Consider the following 26915-nt stretch of genomic DNA (forward strand, 5'->3'; position numbering starts at 1 on the left):
AATATATTTCTTTATTTATACTTTATAATAATCTCTCAGTGTTGAGGATGTGCACAGATTAGGCACCCAAGCTATAAGCCTATGATAGGATCTTGTATTAGTAACCCTGTTGTTATTATTTAACTCATTTGTTTATGTAACATAACTCTGCTAGATCAAGGAGGTGCTGTATACAACACATTAACACAACTCTTCGTGTGTAGGATAACTGTATTCCTGCATATTTGAAAATTTACAATGCTTCCTGTATCTTTAGCAGTACATGAAGTAGTATAATTTCACAGGACGTTGCTTTCATATATCCTATGTTTGCCCACAATGTTTATTTCACATTTCATAGTGCAATATAGGAATTACTATCTATTTATTAACCTGGTTAATGCTTGGGCCTTGAAATTTTATCCTTTAAATAGATATTGGGACAGAAATGCTAGTGAAAATTTAGAATAAATAACCCTGGATTCTCTCTTCATTTACCTTTCGATATTTCTGGTTCAGTGGAGGAAGGTGAAACTTCCCTCAACTTTTATCTCTAATACATTTTTTTCCCTATTTTGGGACCTCATCCATCTCTTGGTTGACAGAACACTGACAAGTATTCCTACATTCTACGGCTTCTGAGTGGTATAGGGTGCAGTATATTTGGGGTTAGTGAACCAGGTACCTTCTTAATATGAAAATCCACATTGGATAATTGCTTGATTTATATAATTTGTAATTTAAGCAAAGTTACAATTTGTGGGGTGATCTGTAGGAATTTAAGGTATTAGGGTAATTAGCAATTATGCATTAGCAATATAAATGCATTAGCAATATAAAAATCTGATTTATTTTACAAGGCCAAGACCCTTGAATCAGTTGTGGGTTGGTTGGTTGGGTTTTGCCAAATCTTTCATCAGAACTGCTGATAGCAAATGTAAGTAACTAAATTTTAGAAATTTATACCTATTTTGCTGAATTTCCATTGAATGTAGTCATAAGCTAATTAACACCAAAAAAATAAGTTTTGTTGTTTATGTTACCACTCACAAGTTGAATAAATCATAAAACCAAACTATTTATGACAAACTAGTCTATCAAATTAAATGTTACTCTTTACCCACGTTTCTCCAACCGGGCTACCCTCAAGGAAGAGCACACACATTCTTTAAAATATGAAATGCCTTTTTATGGACCTATCAAACTTAACATTTTTTGTGTATGTAGTCACTTTAATTTCAAAATCATAGCGCTGCCAACAGAGGTACAATGTGATCCCACATGTCAGTCTCAGACCTACTCACAGTAAATTCTTTGCACGAATTGCTCTGCTTCTGTCAGTATCATCCAACTGCCGATTTTGCTCATCCTCCTGTCTTCTAACTTGCCATCAGAAAAAAGAACACTCCAGCTGCTTCAGCACATTTTGTGTTTTGTGGGTTCTGTGAATGTATATGCCTGTGTTTAACGTTATAGCCGTGATGTTCTATCCTCCCCCACATAGCCATATATTTCGAAACAATCTGTGAAGGAGCAGCTCTGAAAATAAAATTAAATCAACAGGAATTAAATAGACGTGGTTGTGATATAGCACTTACTAGTGTCCACCCCCATGGAGATTTAATAACACCCACATTCCCAGATAAAAAATAAAATTGCCACACCTAAGTTTTTTTCCACACCTGTTTTCCCCCCATATTTTCATCTAGTAATAAATCCCTTCACATCATCTTTATTGACTCAAAGGGGAAATATCAAGCATAGAAACATTATCTTTTAAACAATTTTTAAATCAGATGAATATTTTTAACTACATTTGTACTTTTTTGGACCTCGGATATTTTTATGATCTGATATGTAAATCGTAAAGTCAGGGAAAAATATCCTCATATTTAAAATATATAATATAATGCTTCTCAAAATTCCTTTTCCAATCTATTTGCAAAGTGTCTTGAACAGTAATTTGTACTAAGCAAATAAAGGCATAGTTTCTGATCTTGAGTTTTATTGAGTTGACAAAAAGGCAATAAATAATTTCAATACATGTATTCTGTTTTTAAATAGAGCAATGTACAAGACAGAATGGCAAAGCAAGAATCTAGTGATTATTTCTTAGAGTTGTGGTCAAAAATCTAAATTTTTCAAATGAGGAAGTAATTGATGGGTCTTGAGGGATGAGCAGGGGTTCACTGGAATGTTTTATTATTAAGTATAAATTCTTGTTAAGCTAAGTGTGAGTTCTTTGGAACTTAGATCTCTCATGTGAAAGTGATTACTGATCGTATTATGGAACTCTGCTAATAGTCACTTTCTTTTTGCTTTATCAATACCATCAACATATTAGGATATGTTGCCATTAAATAAAATGTACATTATTTTATAGAATTATTCAATTATCATACTTACCATCTATATTTGCATACAAATATGTATTTATATTTATATAGGAATTATACAATCAAACTAAATTCCTGAAGATAAATACACGGTTCCAGAAACGTTGATTTTTAAGTTATCTGTGTATCTATGTTATTTTCTTAAAAGAGTGAGAGAATTTCTGGAGATCCCACAAATTAAAAAAACAAAAGCCAAGAATAAAGTAGAGTTCAATGCTGGGAATTTTACAGAGGGGACAGAATCTGAGCCTAGATCATAAAGCTTACAGGGAACTTAGATTAGCAGAAGAGAATAGGAATGGATTTTAAGAAACGATAATTCCAGTAAAAGTAAGTCGGACAGTGAAGAAATTATTTTGCCTAGATTAGAAGGAGAAGAGTGGCAAAAATAGTTTCTGAAGACAGGTCTTTATTTTTCTAAACTCACAGTTTTGTTCTGGCATTATCAACCCAAATCCGGAAACAGAAAATGAAGTATTTCCTACCTTGTTATTAGTCTCATTATTCTGATGCGCTCCCACTATATCTACCATTTTAAGGACTCAGAGCAATTTTGTGCTATGATGATGCTGGACTCAAGCCTCTGAGCAAAAAAATCAAAAGGTACTTCCTGCTCTGCCCACTACTCTCAAAGTGATTGTTACTTAAGTTGTTAAATCCGCAAATTAAACCCTCTTATGCCAATTAATTGTTTACTGAATTGGTTTATAAAATACACCAATTTCTCTTGCCCTTATTATAAATGTAACTCTTAAAAAACTCCTATATCTTAATTGCTAGGGCAGGTGACCCAAGTTATTTTAAACTTGTAAATTTCATGAACTAAACAGTGTAGCACCCCAAAGCTTAGAAAACTAGGTTAAGGTAAATTCTGGTTTTGTTTTTCATTTTCTTCTTTCTTAATACTCAAAGAAAATGCAAAATTGAGTATTACTGGTGAGAAAAAAACAGAAGAAAACAGAAAAAGCTGACTTTTCAGGATTCTAAACACAAAGTTTACGAAATATAGAAAATCTGAATTAGAATTGAATGCTCAGAGGAGTTCATATTATGCTTCATAATAACTGTGCATTTTATCTTCCAAAACCTTCTTGAGAATGAGGATCATACGTAGTGTCAGGTATATCATAGCCCCGTTATAAGTATTGTTGAGAGAATGCGTGGATGGACATTATTCAACAGGAAGTTTTAAACATACAGAAAGATGGATAAATATGGATTTGTGACATGCTATGAAGAGAATATAGAAAGAGTATCTTCACGGAGTCTCTGAATAAATTTTCCATAAGTAACTTTAGATACTGGCAGGGAAATAGCTGATTCCATTGCATAATTAAAATAATAACCAACCAGCTGGAATCTCTTTGCTATTCAGATCCCTTTTCTCCTGATGACCTTTTCATAAGCCAGTGTAAACAACTGAGAGAATCCTGACAACAAAACATTCTGACCTAATTATGTACCATATGCAGCTGTTTCAAATTGAGATTATGCTAGACCCGGTAAATGAAATTTAAAGAAAATATAATCTATTTGAGAAATTGGAATATCTAACAATGTCATGTTTACTGTGGATATGTACCCTCTGTACTATTTTATGAATATGATCTAAAAATCCCAGGTTCCTTTGAATTCAGAAACTTTGAACCTTTGCAGACAGAGCTAGGTCATCATTCTTGTCTCAACTTTTATGATGCTTATTAGAGCTTACAGAAGCTGTTGACAGTCCTCTCTCAAATTTTTCATCAATTCATGCATACATGGCCTGAGTAGAGCTAGTAATTTGCATGCCAAGTTGCCAAAATGCAGCTGTTACCATTTTGTGACGTAATTATCTTAAAATATAGGTTCTTCCAGTGAGACATATGAAACTACAGGGTAGAAAAGGGCCACTTGTTCCTTGCTTCTGCCCGCGTATCAGCTTCACCTACATCCTTTACTCCTTGGTGTACTCTTAATCCATTTTCTCTGTAACATTCTTTTGCAATAAATATCTAATTTCCTCTTAGACTTATTTATACCATTTGTTTAAATTGCCATATGTTTCTTGTTATTTCTTATATTTATTACCCATTGAACAAAACCTAAGTAAAATCATTCGGAATGAGCTAACGCATGCACGAGAATAAAATGTTGTATGTCTTATTTCATTCCACTGAATATCCCTAATCACATTGAATATAAAACTCTTCCCTTTGCCTGTCCCACCTAAGTAATGGAACTATCTGATAAATATGGACATTTCAAAATTTCAGGTGGTTTACAAAGCTCTAAGGTATATTAATAAAGTTGGTCATTTTAAAAAGAAAGAGCAACTCCTTGAATGTTTTGTGATTTAATTTTATTCTTGGATTTCTGTGACACAGTTTTCTCCTTGGACCATGAGCAAATAATGTAATTATACTGAACTTTTATGTGTGACTTGTAGAAAATATCCATCAATCACACATTCATGTTTCAGAAGGACAAATCCTTTGTTTTGTCAGATAAGTAATTATACTGATCTCAAAACAAATACATTAGTGGACTTTTTGCCATTTCTCAATGGCAGAAGAATTATTAAATTAGGCAATGCAAAAAAAAGATATTTTTTACAAAATAAAAAAAAAACTAACCAAGATTTTTATTGTTAAAACTGTTTTATTAAAATAGAGTAGGACATTTTTCCAGGGCACCTGGGTGGCTAAGTCGGTTAAGCGTCCGACTTTGGCTCAGGTTATGACCTCATGGTTCATGGGTTTGAGCCCCGCGTCGGACTATGTGCTTACAGCTAGCTCAGAGCTTGGAACCTGCTTTGGATTCTGTGTACCCTCTCTCTCTGACCTTCCCCTGCTCATGCTGTCTCTCTTTCTCTCTCTCAGAAATAAATAAAACATTTAAAAAATTAAAAAAGAATAAATATAGAGTAGGACTTTTTACCCCTAAATTTCAGTGAGCTATAAGGCAACACATCAAAATGACAGAAACTTTTTTTTTTGGTAGTATTATGGACCATCTCAACAGTTAATATAATAAGAGTTAAAATTCTTCCATTCCAAAATTAGGAAATAGAGCATTTTGTAGTCATAACATTACTGATGAGATCTGGCAGGACATGTTAATAACAGAGTCAGAGTTTTGACATGAAGACTGTCAGTGAAATTTTTTTAAATGGAGGATAAATATGGAGAAGGTGATCAAGAATTTTTGTAAATCAAACACAACTCATGGCCACCATAGTAACAGTATTAAGCCAGTTTCTTGTGCTCAGGAAGAAGTGGTTCAAGAGGAGAAAGGAATTAAATGTGAATAGGAGGGATACATGCTCATACAAAAATGGACACAAACACTTAAGTGTGCATGCAAAACCTGTCCACATTTAGTTTAATTTCACAAATCTCCAAAATTCTTCACACAGTCTGTATTTTATCCAAACAATGACAATCACGATTTAATTAGCTTAGATTCACATTTAATTTTCTGTCTCAAGAACTGGAATATATTACCTCAGTTGACACTTCCAGGAAGATATTCTGCTTATAAGAGTGGGAGTTGTTGATCAGAGGAATTAAGTTAGGCTTCAATTTAGAATATAGGATTTATCATCCTAATATCAAATCAGAGTTTGAAATTCAATTTATTTGATTTAGTTAAAATTTGCCTATATTCCTTCACTATGTAAACCATAAAGGTATAATAATCCAAAAGATAATGATAGAACATATTTCTCTTGCTTTAGGAATTCAACATTGTAGTCCCTGCTTCTTGCATTGCACATCACTGGAATTGTATGGTTTATAGCCTTTCAAATATTTTGCCAAATCAGGAAAAAAATATGATTTTATAATTAGACTTTTCTTGCCTTGACATATTCAAATAATGGGCGGGTTTTATTTAAGATTCCATCAGAGGCCAGGCATTGTAGAGTACTTTTTGGTTTATCACACAACACCAAACATACTTAATTAGCCGAGGTCAGCTAAGTGACAAAGAAGACCTAGATCTAAACACAACTCAAGCCATCTTAATTTTCTCGTCTATTTTTAGTTTTCCTTGTAAAGCATTTTAAACATCTGACAAAATAAGGAACATAATTTTTTAAAAGAGCTTTTAGGAAGACTAAATCAATCAAATTTCTAGTATGAAGACAATTCTGGGAAGGACACTGGAGTACAGCTGCTGAAGCTGTGATATTGGGTGGAAACCAGGGAATAAGAAATTACTTACTGTCACTCACATTCCACTGGTCAATGTGTATATTCTCAAGAGTAACATTGACAAGTTGAGTAATAAATTAATTATTTGAATCTCCTAGGCTCCCTTTAATAATACAACACTAGTTTATAAAAAAAAAAAAAAGATCTCAGTGAACCTAAAATATTTTATTTTACTTCCAAAGACCTGACTTACATCTAAAGATTAATTTATGCACTGGGGAAATTTAAGCAAATATTAAATTGGTAATTTTTGTGTGTAGCCAATGACTACTCTCTTTTGAAAGATAGATGGGTGGTAGGGAACGTTTAAAATGTCCCTAATTATTTCAAATTATCTTGAAATCCCTCTGTTAAAGACAATAATAGGTATTAAAATATAAAAGAATAGTGAGAAAGGTATTTGTTTTGATTTTGTCTCTTTTTTTTAGCCATCCTAAAAATATCTTTATAATGCAGAGGATACTTTTCTTTCTTTCCTTGTAATAATAGAAGAATGTTTACAATAGAGTCTCAGGTGACTCCAACACTTCCAATATAAAATTATCTGTTCAACTGCAGCCTCTCCAAAACAAACTGGGTTTTAAATCCCCAGTTTAAGGAATCAATTAAGTAGAAGATATAATCATAATCAAAATAGTCTTTGGTAATTACATGTGTGATGCACATAAAATTATCAGGTATTATATTAATGTATCTGGTTATAAAACTGTTTTGGATTAGAACAATTATACCATATCTGTTGCCAGGAATCAGTTTGTTGCCAAGAATATTAATTAGACATAAAGATGAGTATTAAGTGTGGATTTTTTTCTACATGTACTCTAACTATAGTATTGATATAGCTCTTTTGATGCATTTTGTTTTGTTTTCTTACTGTTTATCCATTGATGTTGTCAAATTGCCAACATTAGCACCATCTCATAATAATGCAGTTTAAAGAGGAGTTTCTTAAGTTCTTGATACATAGTCTGGACCTCACATTCACCTTGAGAGGTGATCAAGCTTAGTTTGTTGCCACTCAAACAGAGGGGCATTCTAAAAAATTGAAGCTATATTTTTTTGATAATTTTTAAATGTATTTAACTCAACTGTAGGAATTGTTCCTTATAGTAAATATTTATGGCAACTAAATCTTTGCTGTTGTGATTAACTTCAGATCCTTTAATATATATTTAATCTCAAAAATAAATATTTCATAAAACTCCTATCATTACCTTTTCTTTTAAGTATGTTTCTAGGAAAAGTATATTTAGTAAAATCAGAAGGATATAACTTCTTTCTTTTCCCCCTTCCTTTCCTTCCATTTTTCCCTTCAATTTCCTACTCTGCATCTGACAGTGCAGGAAATAATAAAGACCACCAGCAAAAGTGAATAGGTAGATAAACATGAATAAATGGTAACCATACAAAATAATGTCTGGAATATCTTCAAACATTTAAAGCATATACTAAATAAAATAATGCAAAAGTCAAGAGCAGGTAAGTGGACATAAAGCTTGAATATATAATTTATTTACTTATATTGTATATGTTTATTTATAAAATATTTATCATTATATATATTATATTTATTTACATGCATCTAAAGAGAAGAAAGTCAAAGAACATTTTCCTAGAATATTTTCCTAGAATAACCCAGAAAGCCAACCACAGGTATAAAGGAAACAATTTCAAGAATGAAAATACTACTTTAACCTAAATAAAATAATTCAATATAGAAAATAAAACTGAACTGTAAAAGCTAACAAACATAAAAAAAAATAAAGAAAAACAACAGCCAGACATGAAGAAGTAATGGTTACCAGATGTGTCCTCCTGACCTTAAAAACAAACAAACAAACAAACAAACCAAAACTAGAAAACTGCAAAAATAAAACAATACAATGATTTTCAGATCCAAGACAACAGGCAGTGCAGGGATAAGCCTTGAGAGATGAGAAACAAGAATCAAGTCTACAATCACTGCAGCTTTTTCCCTCAGGCATTTTCTGGACCACAAAGCAGAATAGGGAAAAACCAAGTAGAGAATGGTGGCCTCTCTGAGGTGAGGAGACAGGAAGTAGTGCCCAGGAGGATGAAGGAGTTTGAAATTGAGGGAAGATCATTGGTGAGAAGGAAGCTATACAAAGATATTTAATACACTGTGAAAGGCTTGAGATTTTACTCTAGTAGCCAATTCATTTGCCACAATTTCATGGATATAGTAGAAAGAGACACGTTGGTCAGAGATAAAGAACTGTTCATTACTCAGAAAATTGTAATTCTGAGGTCTGAGGATCAAGAGAAATTGAGCTAAATAAAGTTCAAATAAAATTTATTAATTCTAAAATCTTAGTTGTTCTAACAAATAACTGATACAAAAATAGTAGAAATGGGTTTCTTGTTTGTTTGTTTATAATACCTTGGTATAATATCATTTAAAACTAGATTCTGATTACCTGATTCTGATTCAGGGAAGTGGGGAGGGAGGAAGTGGTCTTAGCCCTGTAGGACCCAATGCTGATAAGCAAAAATTCATCAGTCAAAAAATAATAATAAAACAAATTCCCCAAGATATAAATAAATAAAACTTAAATCCTAAGGCAACCATTAAAATAGTTTTTAAGAAGGGTTTAAATAAATCAATAGTAGAAGTAAATGAAATAATAAAAAGTGCTTGATTAAACTGTGATGTGGCAGAACAAGAAGAGCAAATAAGAACAAATATGTAAATAGAACACAATTAGTAAGTTGATATATTTTAATCCAATGACTTTAGTAATCACATTAAATCTGAACAAGCTATACATACCATATAGGACAAATAGATTAAAAAGTTAGATCCAAGTATATGCTATTTATATGTTGTTATGCTCATATGTTTATATGTTGTTATTTTAAATGTAAATATTATATAATTTATATATTTATATAAATATAACAACACATTAAAAATAAAAAGGATGGAAAAAGATATGTAAGAACTCTCCTAAAGTAGCTACTTAATATCTGAAATGTAGATTTCATAAAAATAAATGTTGTCGGGAGTAAATATCTTTAAAATGTGTGAAACAAAACTGATCTGAATTAAAATAAAAATCATTTGTAGTAAGAGACATTGACACTTATCTCTGTAGTGACGGAACAAGTGAGCAGGAGATCATTAATGATATAGATGAGTGTCCCACACCATTGAACAACTTAACCTACTTGATATTTATAAAACATTCCACCTAACAACAGCAGAGTATACATTAATTATAAGTACAATTGGAATAGCCACTGTTAGAGACTATATCCTGGGCCATAACTACAGTTTATCAAATTTAAACGAATAGAAATCATACAGAGTAATGGAATTAATATATTATATATATATATTATATATATATATAAAAAGAGAGAGAGAGAGAGAGGAGTGAATCAAAAAATAATTGGAAATTAAACAACTTATAAATAACTGCTATCTGGGATACCAAAATACCCACCCTCAGTCCCACCAGGTTTGGTGATATGCTAGAAGACTTTCTGCAGAGAGACTGAACGTAAATGGCACTTAGAAATGCAATACATTGGCCAGTGTTTGGCTCTGTTAGTCAAAAACAAGTTTTAGCCCAGTCAGAACAAGTAAAATGGCTTGGGAACCAGAGAATTACAGGTCAGAGAAAATGGAAATCTTCAGGAACAGATTAAAATAAGGGAATAGATTTTGAGGCAAGAAAATCCTTAAAAGTCAAGAGCAGAAATGATGGTCTTTAAGTCAGAAAATACTTCAGGAAAATGCTATCAAGTCCTATGAAAGCCTCTGAGGAGGAAAGTTGAGAAGGTTCTTCCTCTTACTCCAGGCTTACTTAGCTATTACTACTACTCTGTTAAGACACAGATTACAAATGAACAGAATCTTATTACTTTAGATATTAGGGAGTCAAGAAATAGTTCCCAAATCTCAGATCCTTCAGAAAATGGGGAAAAAAATAAAGAAGAGAGGGGAGGAGAAGGGAAGGGAATGGAATGAAAGAGGGAAGGAAAGGAAAGAGGGAAAGAAAGGAAAGGAAAAGGAAAACTATATTGCTGTGACTCACTCCTGTTTTCCTGAGGGTGTAGACACTTTCCTAGGACTATCAGATGGGATCTTGGTAGGTTCTTGAACTGTTTCCCATGCAACATTTTAGTTTCTGCGTACCCCATCTCCTCTGAACAAAGACTATGTGAATTAAAGAGGCTTGTAATGAAAATCAAGCAATTCCTAAGCTTTTCATTTCCTTTAACCTTGTTTGCTATGCTGACTGTCTGGAGCAGATGGCTGGCTGACTGGTACCTTCTCACAATGTTAATAGTCATTATCACTGTGTCATTTGAAATGTTGCTTCCATCTTGTTTATTTCTCTTTCCTGCTCCCTTTATGCACATTTTCCTTTCATGTGTGCCACAAATCCCTGATATTCTTTCATGCCTTTTTTCACTTGCTATGGAAATCCTTCTTGATCTGGAAAGAAAAAGTAATAATGAGCCTGTGATGTATGAGGTGACTAATGAAGTGTTAAATTCAGCAACTGCTTTCCTAAAAATTCTGGAGGCATGAAATGTGTATTTTTCTCATCAGCACTCATACCAGTGGGATTACTGCCTTTAAAAATTAAAACACTCAGGGCAAGCTTCCATTTTATGTCACTTAAAGAAACGGCCCTTAAGATGTGTATTCAGTGACAAATGTTGCACACACAATGTAAAGGTGACTTTTTTAATTACATGATACTGAATCAATGCTAATTCATAAATATAATTGCTAATTTATGGATGCTTCTGAGTCTTCCTCTAACCTGTCAGATCAGCTCTTGAAAGTGCAGTATTTGGTACTAAATCTTACATTCTCATATATTTTTCCTTCTTTTCAGTTCCTCTGTTAGAAAATCTGTCAAATAATGAAAGTATAAGATCCACTGCTAGCAAAATTTACATGTTCTTTTATGGCAGAATATTCTAAAAAAATGGCAGGTCTAATATACAATGTCATTTTAAATGGAAAATGAAGTCAATTTGGGAAGAAATGCTCAAGGTACAGGACTAGAGCATGTATGCTAGAAAGTATAAATGAAAGTGGATAATAGAGAGCACGCCCCATAGTCAAATGAAATAAGATAAATGAGAACACTGTGAATACACGCAGTGTTCCTTCTTCTGAGCAAATCCAAAATTCGCAAATCCTATCACTTAATTTTCCTCCTGGTGTTTAGCACAGAGGTGACATGCCAAGGTAGTTTTAGATATAAATTCTTATAATAATATATATTATTATACTATTACTCACCCATGATTATGCTATTTTAACCATTTATACAGGATTGTAAAACAATTTCTAGGTATCCTTTCCAATATAAAGCTTTTATTATGAAAATTATTATCCGTGAATCTTCACACTTAATTTGCAAACACTCTGTGGTATTCTTTTAAATAATCATAAAATAAGGTAAATATCTTTAAGTATTGTTATAAAAATGTAAACTCAGAAATCACAGTAAATGCTACAGCTTGGCAGGACTGAGTTCATATCTTCTACACCATTAGCATCCATAGCAGTTTTACAAGCTAGCATGCTGTGCACATGATACAATGAGATGCATAATGGATTTTTACAAAGAATCCATAAAAATATTAAAAATGCCAGGCTTGAATTACAATCTGAAGACAATTCTATTTACATAGGTATCACAACTACTTAACAAAGTAAATTTAAGTGTGAATAATTTATTCCTTAAAAGTGTTTAGAGTATACTTGTAACCATGTTTATAGCATTTGATTGATTTCTGTCTTTGAAAGATTATCTAACAGAAAATAAACTGGTTATGAACTGAACTTAAACAAGTATATTAGAAATGAACAATGGCTGTGGAAAAAAAATACATAGATTTTTACTGTCTTCAAAATCAAGCACATTAAGGCAAATTAGGGACTGTCTAGTTATTTAAATGCTATGAATTACTTAACCTGAAACTTACTTAGCCTAAGCTCAGAAACATAAATCATATTCTAATATATCTATTAAACTCAACCTGAAATACTTTAGTAAACCAATTTAGTTTAGACAATTCACATAGCTGTCTCAGTTCTCTAATTTAATAAATACATGTATCACTTTCATGGAACGATACAGCAGGGTCTTTTCCTCTTTTGGATTGCTTTTGTTTTTAATTACTCAGACTCCTAATTCTTTTACCCAAAAATTATATCAGATTTTTTGTAGTGATAATTTTGTCTTTGCTAATGAGTAAAAATCTTCATTCTAGGGAAACCTGGATGACTCAGTCAGTTGAGCATCTGACTTTGGCTCATGGTTGGTGAGATCGAGACCCACATCTGACTCTCTGCTGTCAGGCAGAGCCTGCTTTGGGTCCTCTGTTTCCCTCGCTCTCTGCACCTCTCCTGCTCATTCTGTCTCAAAAATAAATAATCATTAAAAATAATTTTAAAAAACCTTCATTCTAGAATGATTCATAATTTTATTATATGTTTCTTATCTACAATGAAGCCATCATACATTAATATGCAAGGTGAAGATAAATCAATGTGTTGGGGGAAATATGTGAACTATGGAAGAAGAAATAAAGTGAAGGGAGAAAATTATGTATCATAAATGCACACCAACATAAGTAGAAAGACTAAGAGAGTGGTAAATATGGGTGAAAAATTGGAAAGAAATTATTCAAAAGAAGAGCAACTTACAGAAGACTTTATCTAGGCATAAAAAGGTACAGAAAAAAGGAAAAAGAAAAAATGCAGGGAGGGTGGGAAGTCTTTCTTGGACCTGAGAGAGGTCTCAGGTCCTCTTTGAGCTGTTTTGTTTTTAACGTTAACACAATATTAATAAATGCTGCCTGAGTGAAAATCACATGTTTTCCTCTTCTGATTTTTATCTGAATTTTTGTCCTTTTTACTTTCCATTCTTTGTTGGGCAAATTTTAGCACAAATATCCCAATGTGAAGTAACTGACTTCTTGTAGCTTTCAGTATTTTTTTTTCTTCCAGTATTTTTTAAAGAGATGCATGGAAAGTTAGCTGTGAATATTCTCCTCTACACAGGGAAACTAACTCTTGGGAACTTTTATTCAACTATGGCTCTCTGTTAATTCTACTAAATGTATTGAAAATGGACCCTCAGTCTTTTCAGAACATATTATATAAGCATGAGAGGGCAAATAGAATATCGTCTTTATTGTATATCATCCTGAATATGGTATAAAGATAAAATTTCCTATCTAACATCTTCCATATAACTCCATTTCTTTTATATATTATTGTTTGAGTTGCTATAAAGAATTTGTTTTCTTTTTCTATATCAAAGACAAGAATTAGTGTGATTTTATCTAAAAACACTTCTTAAATGAGATATCATTCAATTTTTAAATAATAAATTGCTTCAAATTTAGCTTAAATTTTACCAATATAGTTTCCAAGGTTAATTCTTCACAAACCCCCATTGGTTTGGTTTTTTAATCTTTCCATCAGTTTGTTTATTATCTAGTACAAAAAGTCAATTTAAGTAAGTTTTTAGTATCAGGACCAACACAACTAAATATAATTCAACCAAAAGAGTTCATTTCTGACTGCCATTTTGAACTAACTTCATAGCTTTTCTTGAAAGAGTATCCTAAGAGAATGAAACACTACATAAATAGAAACTATGTTTTTGTTAATACACCAAAAATGCACATAACTCAAAATACAGCACCCTAATAGTCAAAATTTTGGTATCCTTATGGGAGTTACTTATCTGATTATGTGGGGAAAAATTATTTTGGAGGCTTTAGGGAAGAATATATTTCCTTGACTTTCCAGCTTAGAAGCTGCCTACATTTCTTGGCTCTTTGCCACTTTCCTCTCTTTCCAAAGACGGCAGCATCACAATCTCTGACTACACTGTGTCACATCTGTCTCTACAACTGAGAAAGATTTTTAAGAACTTATAAGTAGATGGGTCCATCCTTGATAATCCTGGATTATATACCTATTTCAAGGTTCTTAGCCTATATCACATCTACAAAGTCCCTTTTATCATGTAAGGTAACATATTCACAAATTCTGGGGGATTAAGACATAAATATTTTTGATGGCTATTATTCTCTCTATCTCAGTAAAACAAATCAAAACCCCAGCATGTCTATTTGTCAGTATTTGAAGGTGGTTGACACACAATTTTATTTCTAAAACAAAGATTTGTTGAAAATAGCATAACTTGGGACACCTGGGTGGCTCAGTCAGTTGAGTGTCCAGCTTCAGCTCAGGCCATGATCTCACGGTTTGTGGGTTTGAGCCCTGCACTGGGCTCTGTGCTGACAGCCAGCTCAGAGCCTGGAGTCTGTTTCAGATTCTGTGTCTTCCTCTCTCTCTGACCCTCCCGTACTCTCTCTCTCTCTCTCTGTCTCTCAGAAATAAATAAAAACATTTAAAAAATTTATTAAAAAAAGAAAATAGCATAACTTTCACTTTTCAACAAAGAAGTATATATTATTTCGTCTACATTGCATACATGTTACTTTCGTGTTACAAAAGCCATGGACCATGTGGTTAATGGTGTAATCTTATAGAGTTGTCCGGTTTTTAGAATATGCAAAATGTGGCCAGGCAAAAATCTCCTTGCTGAGAATGAAAAGATTAGTGGTTGCTACGTGTTAGGGGCTAGGGAGAGATAAATAGGCAGAGCATAGAAGATTTTAGGGTAGTGAAACTATTCTGCTATGATACTATAATGGTGGATGCATGTCATTATACATTTGTTGAAACACATAGTATGTACAACACCAGAAGTGAATTCTAATGTCAACTATGTATGTTCATCAATTATAATAAACTGAAAGTAGGGGGGACTGTGCATATGTGGGAGCAAGAGGTATATGGGAACTCCATATTTCTTCCACTTAATTTTGCTATGAATCTAAAATTATTCTAGAAAGTAAAATCTATTGAAAAATAAACAAGAAATCATTGCTTACCTCCACATTTTATCATTTATTAAGGAAATCCAATTCAGTATTCCTGACTAGCTGATAATCTCTTCTATTCTCTTTTCTATTCTGTTTAACTTGTATTCATTCTATGCTCTGTGTCTCTCACTCACCAACTCACCCCTGAAATAAATGAAACTCCTCATCTGCTCCAGCCTGTTAGATTTTACTCTCTCCTTCAAATCTTTATTATGTAGATTAGGTATCTCTTCTTATGAGATCATTTGTTCTTTCTCCTAAATCCTATGCTTTCTGTCTACTATATATCATCATAAAAGTTTTGACAGCTCTTACAGGGGGTTGAAATGGGAATAGAAATGGTTGAGTTGATCAGGCAGACTGCTAATTAAACCATGTTCTTTGGACTAGGGAGGAAGATTGGTAGAAAAAAAAATTATGGGTATTTTTATATTAATGTTTATATATATATACATAATATATATATATTTTTTCTAAACAGAGAGAGAGAGAGCATGTGGAGGGGAGGGGCAGAGAGAAGTGGAGAACACAGAATACGAAGCTGGCTCCAGGCTCTGAGCTGTCAGCATGGAGCCCAAAGCGGGGCTCGAATCCAACAAACTGCTGGATCATAAAATGAGGTGAAGTTAGACGCTCAACCACCTGAGCCACCCAAGTGCCCCTAGGTATTTATATATTTTTTATCTCATTATACAATGAATTGGATTCCATTTTTAACCAAGAAAATGGTGACAGTCTTTCCTGAAGTGACTAGAATAATATTCCTGATTAGCCAATTCTGTCTTCTCTGGGTCTTGTATTGAAATTTGTTCCATCTTTCTGTACCAGGGTAAGGCTTTTTGCTAGAATATAACTGGATTCATGTAAAGTCTTCTGAGTCTTTTAGCCAACATGCTATTATTTTTTTCTTTCCTTTTTTTTCCCTTTCTTTGTACAGTGAAGCTATAATGCTGTACCTCCTATTCTAAACAGAACACTGATAATCATCTCTATCTTTTTTGGTCACTACCCTTTTTTTCTACTGGAACAGCAGCCTCTTTTAGCTATTTTCTGCACTCTATGGCTTGAGAAACTGCTTTAAAGTAGTTATTTTGAAGGAAAAGGCCTTACTGCTCAGAGTCTAATGGAGAAAAATGGTCCTTCCAATGCAAAGAAACAGACACTTTGGTATTTTGTTAATGAACATCATTAAATATTGCCCAGGCAGCAGTTCTTAAAGAGAAGCTCAAATTCCTTCATCTTCCATATGCTATTCAATTTTGTAAAATAGGAGACCACAAAACTGCAGCAAGTTTTTGGAAGAATAATGCAAAAGGTTAGAGTATACTGAAGATCTTTAAAAAGGAGGAAGAACAGGGTGAATGTTTGCAACAAGGAAGAGAAGTAGAATATAGGAAAACACCCTAGAATACAGCGGTGACAAGGGGTTTTACATCAGATAAATAAATGGTCCAACCCTAGTTTCCTGATGCACTCTGATTAGCCAAATAACTGACTAAATTATGCATTCATTTAGGAGAAAATCAGTGAGGAGCACTTGAGCAACTACATGAACCAGTCATTTTGTCAGGATATCTAGCTGGGAGATAAATTAAATACAGACTCTGTCTTAAGATATGCTATATCTGTCTATCTATCTATCTGGTATATATGGTACTAGATATCTATATACTATATACTAGAAGAGAATGAGTATGCATAATAGTTTTGGCCCTGTAAATGTTATAGGAACCTAGTGAAGGAAGGGATTCTACCTGGAAGATCAAGAAAAGCATGGCTTTGAATAAATAGAACTGAGACATCCTGAAATAGACAGAGGGCACTTTAGTGATAGAAAAACCTAGAGAAAAGGCAGGAATACCTGAAGCAGAGAATTTACCTGCAAACATGGATAAGGGGTGTGTATGAGGATGCCTCAGGGTGCAGTAACAGAAAAGTATATTCAAGTTGGCTCAACCATAACTTACATATAACAAAGACTCAAGAAGTAAGCAAGCTTCAGCCAGAGGAACTTAGTGTTATATTTCTCACTTTTGCTCTTTTCAGGATGCTGGTCTTTTCCTCAGGTGGACCTCCTTCATGGCAATCAGCCCCTGGGGCATCATGCTTGTTTGTTATTTATCTCGGTAAGTGGGGTGGGAAACTCCACACCTAATCATGAAATACAAACTCTTCCCTGTAGTCCTCCTTGCTCAACTTACATCACTTGACTTCCCAGGGCTAGTTAACTATTGTTCATGTATTCCCACACTGATTTGCTTAGAGACTAAAGTGAACTGTGCTCTAAAGACAGGAAAAAAAGTTAGACAATCAAAAAATAAAGTTTTGCAAGTAAGGACATTTCCATATGTATAGGACATAATCAGTGTCCTCACCAGAGATGGTTTGAAGCCAGGCTGTGGCTACTTTGAAGCACCAAGATAAGAAGCTTGTGGTATGCATTCTTCCCTATTATGTTGCAGAATTGGGGAATGAATGGTACTTTGAAAATACTAACACAGCCACAGAGTATGAAATGAATTACAGTTTGTAGGAGGAAGAGAATTTGGGACAGACAAAATGAAACAGTGAAGCAAGAATGAAGGAAACAGCTTTAGTGAAGCTGCTGTGAAAATGGGGAAGATAAGGCAGATGTAAGACATTTTATTAAAAAAGAAGAGAGGATTTCAAACTGATTTAATTTGCAAGCAAAGAAATGTAAAAGAATATGTTTTACAGGCAGAATAGTGATGCAGGTGTGTGAGACAAATGCCATTGAAAGAGGGGGCCTGTGGACAAAGGGGAGACAAAGAGTTCACTTTGGCTCATTGCATGGAAGAAACCAAAGGGAACTCTTTTGGCTTTCTGTTGAAGGGAATGCACATTGTTGGAAACGAGGAACAACATCAACAAAATTTAAAGGGAGAAAGACCATGACAGCGTAATGATTTTAAAGGAAATCAGCAAGAAAACCTGAAACATGGAGAAGGAAAATAAGAGAGTCTTATTGGGAAATAGGTCATTACAAATGTATTAAATATGTTCTTCAGTACTCTTCCTAACAGTGGCGTAAGTTGTACATGACACACAAACACATACACACAAGTTTTAACAAAGATAACACAGAATACTGTCTACTCAATTTAGACAGAAAATTATAAGTTTATATTGATTTCAAAATGAAAAATGAAGATTGAGGGTTTTTTTTACTTAGATTAATTTTATATTTGTATCTCTGCTTTCAGGGAATATATTGATTCTAATTACAATACTATAATTACCAACTTTTTATACTCAACATGAATATAAAATTTCAAATAGCAATTTTACTACCGAAATAAAGAGACTGATAAATGCCGTTTTGGCACTACTTATATGATTTATTTTAAAAAGGTATGTAGAGTTATATACACACAGAACATTGTCCCTCTTTGTGATTATGTCACCATCTTTATATACAATTAAGGTCTTCTATTTCTATTTGAATTTTGTTAATTTTAGAGAAGGATTTTTTTCTTTATTAATTTTAGTTATATAAATACATATAAAATTAGGTAGGGGTACCTGGTGGCTCAGTTGGTTAAATGTCTGACTCTTGGTTTCAGCTCAGTTCATGATCTCACAGTTCAGTTCATGAGTTCAAGCCCCATATTGGGCTCTTCACAGCTGGCATGGAGCCTGCTTGGGATTCTCTCTCTCCCTCTCTCTCTCTCTCTCTCTCTGTCCCTCCCCTGCTTGCACTCTCTCTAAAAAGCTAAATTAGAAAAAAATAAAATTTAAGTAAATACTACAAAATTGCAAAGCCTGAATTTTAAATCAGGTTATATTCAAAGATATCTAGCTTCCATACATGTCCACTTATTTCTGTTCTCTTCAACCTCTTATACTCAAATACTTTTATTAGTTTTTGGCTTATCCATTTTTTATTAGTTTTTGGCTTTATCCATTTTTTAAAAATTTTATTTATAAGTAACCTCTACATCAAAGGGGTGGGGACTTGAATTTATAATCCCAAGATTAAGAGTTGCATACTCTACTGACTGAGCCAGCCAGCATCCCTCTTTAATTTCTCCTTTTGACAATGAATACATTTACACAGAGAAGCATATATATATGTTTCATATATGTATAAGCCCTCTTATGATAATTAGCATACTATTAAAATATTCTGCAGATTGTTGTTTTACTCAACAATATAGCCCTATATATTCTTAATATCATACTATGCTATGAAAGCTTCCCCATTAATTTTTCAGCAGCATTGGTATAGACAGACCATAATTTATTAAGCCAGTGCTTTCTTGAGGGCCTTTTGAGTTCCTTCCAGGCTTCTGCTGTTAAGTGTAGTGCACTATGTAAAGTTTTTCCATGTGTTATCATATGTTATTCATTAGTTTGAATTGGGATAGGTTCCCAAGCAGGTCATTCTAGGTCGATGGAAAATTAATATGAAATATTGCTAAATATCACCCATGTGCAGTCTCTGTTGGACTGTATTCCAACAGGGTAAGCTGTCAAACTGTGGGAGTTTTGCCATACTGATACATAAGAAATAGTTTAGTTTAAATTTGAATTCTCTTACTTTGAATGATGTTGACCATATTTTCATGTTTAAAGATTATTTCTTTTTTTTTTCCTGTTTATAGTTCAGTGTGTCCATTTTTATCTTGGGTTGATGCTTTTTTTTTCAATCTTTTAATATATTATGCACAATAATCTTTTCTTTGTATTTTTTAGTTTTTTTCCTTGGTTTGGTAGCATTAACACTTTCATCATTACTCTCTCTCTCTCTTTCTCCCTGTTTTTCCCTCCGCCATCAACTGGCTATAGGTGCTCACCTTCCAAAGTAGTTAGCTCAGAACCAAATGAACAGACAAAAAACGACAAACAACAAACTGATGACCCTCTTTTATTGGGATTGTGTAATCTTTATAAATTAGGTGAAATGTTGAGCAGCATATATTTTATGTATGGTCCAGTTTATTTCTGTTTCTTTAAACAGTATTTTATGGTTTGCTTATATAGGTATCAGTCAATTCATTTTGAAAGTTGTTTCTGTGTTTGATGAAATGAATACTTTTCTTCATTTATATATTAACAAATTATTTTTTAAAAATGTAAAGGCTCATGACTTCATAATTTGACAAATTGCTTACCTAACTAAAATTTCTTATTGATTTTGATAGTTTTTCATTGATTCTGTTTTGGTTTTAAAAATATTTACAAATAATGTCTGTCAATAGAGATAATTTTACCTTTTCCATATCAATGTTTTTGCATCTAATTGTATTGTCTACCACTTCCAAATCAAGATTATGTATTAGTACCCGAATACCCAAAGCAATCTTGAAAAAGAAAACCAAAGGTGGAGGCATCATAATCTACATAAAGTAAACAGACTTCAAGCTGTTTACAAAGCTGTAATCATCAAGACACTATGGTACTGGCATAATAACAGACACTCAGATCAATGGAACAGAATAGAGAACCCAGAAATGGACCCACAAAGATGAGATGGCCAACTCATCTTTGACAAAACAGGAAAGAATATTCAATGGAATAAAGACAGTCTCTTCAGCAAGTGGTGCTGGGAAAAATAGACAATGACAAACAGAAAAAAGAACATGAAACACTTTCTTACAAAATACAAAAAAATAAACTAAAAATGGATGAAAGACCTAAAAGTAAGACAGGAAGCCATCAAAATCCTCGAGGAGAAAGCAGACAAGAACCTCCTTGACCTTGGCCACAGCAACTTTTTACTCAACATGTCTCCAGAAGAAAGGAAAACAAAAGCAAAAATGAACTATTGGGATCTCATCAAAATAAAAAGCTTCTTCACAGCGAAGTAAACAATCAGCAAAACTAAAAGGCAACTGATGGAATGGGAAAAGATATTTGCAAATGACATATCACATAAAGGGTTGGTATCCAAAATCTACAAAGAACTTATCAAACTCAACACCCAAAACACAAATAATCCAGTGAAGAAATGGGCAAAAGACATGAACAGACACCTCTCCAAAGAAGTTATCTAGAAGACCAACCAGCACATGAAGTGATACTCAACATCACTCATCATCAGGGAAATACAAATCAAAACCACAATAAGTTACTATCTCACACCCATCAGAATGGCTAAAATCAACAAGTCAGGCAACAACAGATGCTGATGAGAATGTGGAGAAAGAGGATCTTTTGCACTGCTGATGGGAATGCAAACTGGTACAGTTACTCAGGAAAACAGTATGGAGATTCTTCAAAAAATTAAAAATAGAACTACTCTATGACGCAGTAATTGCACAACTAGGTATTTATCCAAAGATACAGGCATGCTGTTTAAAGGGATACATGCACCCCAATGTTTATAGCAGCACTATCAACAATAGACAAAGTATAGAAAGAGCCCAAATGTCCATTGACAGATGAATGGATAAAAAAGATGTGGTGTAGAGGGGACAAGATGACGGAAAAGTAAGGAGTTCGGTACTTGCACTCTCGCCCATACATCACACGGAAAAGATCTGAAGCCATTAGAAACATTACAAAACCTGAGAGATTGGGAGAAAAAGGATGCAGAATCCACTGAGAAAGCCTCCTAACGTGAGTGCCAACTGGGGAAGATAAAATCTGGCCGGGATCTGAGACTCCAGGGTCGGAGGCGATCCCCCTCTACCCTCTACAGGGAGTGAGAGGAGAAAAAGAGAGAGTCCAAAACAGAAAAATCTGTTTTGGGGTGGGGGGGGATAAACCTCCTCTCGGGGCATAGAAAGACCATACTTGCCAAATACCTGCACGCCAGGTCCCCTTGTGCCAACTGGTCCCGGGGGGGGGGGGTGCTGAGCACACAGACTGCTTCTTTGTGCTGGCTCCTGGTGAGCTGGACTTCAGAGCAGCGGCGTGCCTGCCTGCTGCCATTATCCTCCCTGGCGGCTTGGGCCCCTGAAAGAGCTGCGCGCGGACACCGGGCGTCCACGCTCCTGGCTGGCTGGAACTCTAGAGGGAAGGCAAAGAGCTAAAAACTGGGAAATTTGCCTGTGAGTTCGTGTTTCGGGTGACGAGTCATAGAGGGACCTGGTTTTCCTCACTCCAGAGGGCTCGGGCTCGGCGCACCCACCCAGCAGGCAAGCCCCTGCCCATGCTCGCCAGCCCGACCCAGAGAAGGAAGCAGAATGCTGACTCTGCCCCTAGAGCGAGGCGGGAGGCCTGGAATTGCCCCGAGACGATTGCCTGGGAAGTTGTGTCTAAGGCAATTTCAGCGGGGCGCCCGGACTGGGATTTGGAGATTGGGACTGGCCTGAGTTGAAGAGTGCAACCAACTTCGGCTGCGCCCCCGGTACGGGGAGTTTACATGGCCAAAAAAGGGAGGTGCGGTGCTTGGATCAAGAAGGGACTGGAGCACCGCCACTCTCCTCCCCACAAACGCCAAGGCAGGACTCCCGCCTGAGGCATTGGATCACGCCACGCCCATCCCTGCTTGAGAGCCGCCCTCCTTCCTTTTTTTTTTTTTCCTTTTTTTCTTCTTCTTTCTCTTTTCTCTCTTTTTTCCCCAGAACATTGACCTGCTTAACTCTGGTCGCAGGCTTGTTTAAACAATTACAATGAGTCCATTCTGTAGATGTAAATTCTAAACCTACCGACATCTTCATCTCTTTCTCTCAGGAGTATTTAGACTATCTAGTTTCTCTGGATAATTCCAGCAACCTTCTCTCACCTATCCAACCATATTCTACCCTTTACCTCTTTGAAAAAAACTTCTTATCTCTTCTGCCTGTTTATTCTATTTCCAATTTTGCCTCATCCCCGCCCTGTCTTCTCTCTCTTTTTCTATGCTCTTCAACCAGCACTGCATACACACGGCTATTTAACTGTAGCTGGGAAATCTGGTTATATGCTTTAAACCGTTTTTTGTCCATCGGTTTTCTTCTTTTTTCCTTTTCTTTTCTCCTTTTTGACCTTTTTATGTATTTTATACTCCCTATTATTCGCCCTCCCTCCATCTTTTCTCTTAACTTTTTCGTTTTCCCTCTCGCTTTGCCTGCTAATTGAATTAGTCTGCGCATTTATGTGCTCCTGCTCCCTGTGTGTTTGTCTGTCTGTTTTCTTTTCCAGGGCTACCTCAAGAAACAAGCCAGAGTACACAAGATGGAGAGTCCCAAGTATCACTACAAATAGGAAGATAAAATAACCAAGGTCCCAAGAAGAGATACCATTCAAAAAACACTCTCTGAAAGGAACGGCCCTGGAGAGTCAAAGAGTCTTCTTGGATACAGCAGTGCTCATAGGTGCAGAGAGCAAAACAGGTCATTAAAACTAACAAGAGCCAGAGACCTAACTAATATGACAAAATGAAAGAGCTCTCCTCCAAAGAAACTCCAAAAAAAATGACAGCTAATGAACTGCTCAAAACAGATATAAACAGCATAACTGAACAAGATTTTAGAACAATAATGGTAAAATTAATAGCTGGGCTTGAAAACAACATAGGAGACATCAAAGAAACTATGGCTACAGACAGAATGGAAAATAAAAAAAGGCATGGAGAATTTAAAAATGCAATAAATGAGATACATAATAAATTAGAGGCCTCCAATGCACAGATTTAAGAGGCAGAAAGGAGAATAAGTGATTTAGAAGACACCATTATAGACAAACAAGAAGCTGACAAAAAAAGAGACAAACTGATCCAGGAACAGGAAAGAAGAATTCGAGAGCTCAGCGATACGGTCAAACGCAACAATATCAGTATCATACGACTCCCAGAAGAGGAAGAGAGAGGGAAAGGTGCTGAAGGAGTCCTGGAAAAAGTTATGGCAGAGAACTTCCCTGACCTGGGGAAGGAAGTAAATACTGAAATACAAGAGGCCCAGAAGACTCCCCTCAGATGTAACTTGGATCAATCTTCTGCACAGCGTATCATAGTAAAAATGGCAAAATACAAGGACAAAGAGAGAATTTTGAAAGCAGCTAGGGAGAAAAGGGCGTTAACATACAAAGGGAAACCTATCAGAGTGGTGACAGACCGATCTACTGAAACGTGGCATGCCAGAAAGGAATGGCAGGAGATCTTCAATGTGATAAACTGTAAAAATATGCAGCCAAGAATCCTCTATCCAGCAAGCCTGTCATTCAAAATAGAAGGAGAGATAAAAACCTTTCCAAATGAACAGAAATTGAAAGAATTTGTCACCACTAAGCCAGCCCTACAAGAAATCCTGAGGGGGATGCTCTGAAGGAAAGGTTGCAAGGAACAAAGATAGCAGAGACACCATCACAACCATGAACCCTACAAAAGATACAAAGACTCTAAACCCACATATTTCAAAAATAACACTCAATGTAAATGGGCTGAATGCTCCCATCAAAAGACACAGGGTAGCAGAATGGATAAAAAAACAAAATCCATCTATATGCTGTCTACAAGAAACTCATTTTAGACTGGAAGATACCTTCAGATTAAAAGTAAGGGGATGGAGAAATATATATCATGCCAGAGGAAATCAAAAGAAAGCCGGAGTAGCGATACTTATATCAGACAAACTGGACTTTAAATTAAAGACAATCACAAGAGATGAAGAAGGGCACTACATAATAATTACAGGGTCCATCCATCAGGAAAACTATCATAAATGTCTACGCAGCAAATATGGGAGCACCTAAATATCTAAAACAATCACAAACAGAAACAAGCTTATAGATAAGAATGTGCTAATAGCAGGGGACTTTAATACTCTGCTTACAGCAATGGACAGGTCAACCAGACAGAAAATCACTAAAGAAATAATGGACTTGAAAGACACGTTAGACCAGATGGATCTGACGGATATATTTAGAACTTTACATCCTGAGGCCAGGGAATTCACTTTCTTCTCAAGTGCGCATGGCACATTCTCCAAGATAGATCACATGCTGGGACATAAAGCAGCCCTCAATAAATATAAAAGAATAGAGACCATACCATGCACACTGTCAGATCACAATGCTTTGAAACTTGAAATCAATGACAGGAAGAAGTCTAGAAAACCTCCAAAAACATGGAGGTTAAAGAACACACTACTAAAGAATGAATGGGCCAATCAGGCAATTAGAGATGAAATTAAAAAATATATGGAAACAAATGAAAATGAAAACACAACATTCCAAAATCTATGGGATGCGGCAAAGGCAGTCCTAAGAGGAAAGTACATTGCTCTCCCGGGCTATTTCCAGAGATTAGAAAAAGCCCAAGTCCAAAATCTAACAGCTCACCTAAAGGAACTAGAGGCAGAGCAACAAGAACGCCCTAAACCCAGAAATAGTAAAAATTAGAGCAGAAATAAACAATATAGAGACCGAAGAAACAATTGAACAGATCAATGAAACCAAGAGTTGGTTTTTTGAAAAAGTAAACAAAATAGACAAACCTCTAGCCAGGCTTATCAAAAAGAAAAGAGAGAGCACCCAAATAGACAAAATCATGAATGAAAATGGACTTATTACAAACAACCCTTCAGAAATACAAGCAATTATCAGGGAATACTATGAAAAATTATATGCCAACACATTGGACAACTTAGAAGAAATGGACAAATTCCTAAACACACACTCACTACCAAAATTCACACGGGAAGAAATAGAAAACCTGAACACACCCATAACGAGTGAAGAAATTGAATGAATTATCAAAAGTCTCCCAACCAATAAGAGCCCTGGAGCTGATGGCTTCCCTGGGGAATTCTACCAGACATTTAAAACAGAATTAATCCCAATTCTTCTCAAGCTATTCCAAAAAATAGAAATCGAAGGAAAACTCCCGGACTCATTTTATGAAGCCAGCATCACTCTCATTCCCAAGCCAGAGAGATCCAGCAAAAAAAGAGAACTACAGGCCAATATCCTTGATGAATACGGATGCAAAAATCGTCAACAAGATCCTTGTAAATTGAATCCAGCAGCACATAAAAAGAATCATCCACCAAGATCAAGTGGGATTCATTCCTGGGTTACAGGGCTGGTTCAACATTCGCAAATCAATCAATGTGATCCATCACATCAAGAAAAGAAAAGATAAAAACCATATGATCCTGTCAATAGATGCAGAAAAAGCATTTGACAAAATACAGCATCGCTTCCTAATAAACACTCTAGAGAAAGTCGGGATAGAAGGAACCTGCTTAAACATCATCAAAGCCATCTATGAGAAGCCTTCAGCTAACATCATCCTCAATGGTGGAAAACGGAGAGCTTTCCCCCTGAGATCAGGAACACGACAGGGATGACCACTCTCACCACTGTTGTTTAACATAGTGCTCGAAGTCTTAGCATCAGCCATCAGACAACAAAAGGAAATCAAAGGCATCAGAATTGGCAAAGAGGAAGTCAAACTTTCACTCTTCGCAGATGACATGATACTCTACATCGAAAACCC

Source organism: Hyaena hyaena, unplaced genomic scaffold, assembly GCF_003009895.1.
Source record: "Hyaena hyaena isolate Hyena2069 unplaced genomic scaffold, ASM300989v1 scaffold_644, whole genome shotgun sequence".
Taxonomy (NCBI): domain Eukaryota; kingdom Metazoa; phylum Chordata; class Mammalia; order Carnivora; family Hyaenidae; genus Hyaena; species Hyaena hyaena.